The sequence below is a fragment of the Phyllobates terribilis genome, unplaced genomic scaffold, assembly GCF_046119375.1.
Source record: "Phyllobates terribilis strain yellow unplaced genomic scaffold, ASM4611937v1 Scaffold_12__6_contigs__length_324123572, whole genome shotgun sequence".
In the NCBI taxonomy this organism is placed as follows: Eukaryota; Metazoa; Chordata; class Amphibia; order Anura; family Dendrobatidae; genus Phyllobates; species Phyllobates terribilis.
This window is the reverse complement of record NW_027362772.1, coordinates 310,885,996-310,887,448: the sequence shown is the minus strand read 5'-3', so window position 1 is coordinate 310,887,448 and position 1,453 is coordinate 310,885,996.

The window sequence follows — 1,453 nt, the reverse complement described above, 5'->3', positions numbered from 1 at the left end:
GTATAATACAGGAAGTAACTCAGGATCAGTAATGTAATGTATGTACACAGTGACTGCACCAGCAGAATAGTGAGTGCAGCTCTGGAGTATAATACAGGAAGTAACTCAGGATCAGTAATGTAATGTATGTACACAGTGACTGCACCAGCAGAATAGTGAGTGCAGCTCTGGAGTATAATACAGGAAGTAACTCAGGATCAGTAATGTAATGTATGTACACAGTGACTGCACCAGCAGAATAGTGAGTGCAGCTCTGGAGTATAATACAGGAGGTAACTCAGGATCAGTAATGTAATGTATGTACACAGTGACTGCACCAGCAGAATAGTGAGTGCAGCTCTGGAGTATAATACAGGATGTAACTCAGGATCAGTAATGTAATGTATGTACACAGTGACTGCACCAGCAGAATAGTGAGTGCAGCTCTGGAGTATAATACAGGATGTAACTCAGGATCAGTAATGTAATGTATGTACACAGTGACTGCACCAGCAGAATAGTGAGTGCAGCTCTGGAGTATAATACAGGATGTAACTCAGGATCAGTAATGTAATGTATGTACACAGTGACTGCACCAGCAGAATAGTGAGTGCAGCTCTGGAGTATAATACAGGAGGTAACTCAGGATCAGTAATGTAATGTATGTACACAGTGACTGCACCAGCAGAATAGTGAGTGCAGCTCTGGAGTATAATACAGGAAGTAACTCAGGATCAGTAATGTAATGTATGTACACAGTGACTGCACCAGCAGAATAGTGAGTGCAGCTCTGGAGTATAATACAGGAGGTAACTCAGGATCAGTAATGTAATGTATGTACACAGTGACTGCACCAGCAGAATAGTGAGTGCAGCTCTGGAGTATAATACAGGAGGTAACTCAGGATCAGTAATGTAATGTATGTACACAGTGACTGCACAGCAGAATAGTGAGTGCAGCTCTGGAGTATAATACAGGAGGTAACTCAGGATCAGTAATGTAATGTATGTACACAGTGACTGCACCAGCAGAATAGTGAGTGCAGCTCTGGAGTATAATACAGGATGTAACTCAGGATCAGTAATGTAATGTATGTACACAGTGACTGCACCAGCAGAATAGTGAGTGCAGCTCTGGAGTATAATACAGGAAGTAACTCAGGATCAGTAATGTAATGTATGTACACAGTGACTGCACCAGCAGAATAGTGAGTGCAGCTCTGGAGTATAATACAGGAAGTAACTCAGGATCAGTAATGTAATGTATGTACACAGTGACTGCACCAGCAGAATAGTGAGTGCAGCTCTGGAGTATAATACAGGAAGTAACTCAGGATCAGTAATGTAATGTATGTACACAGTGACTGCACCAGCAGAATAGTGAGTGCAGCTCTGGAGTATATACAGGATGTAACTCAGGATCAGTAATGTAATGTATGTACACAGTGACTGCACCAGCAGAATAGTGAGTGCAG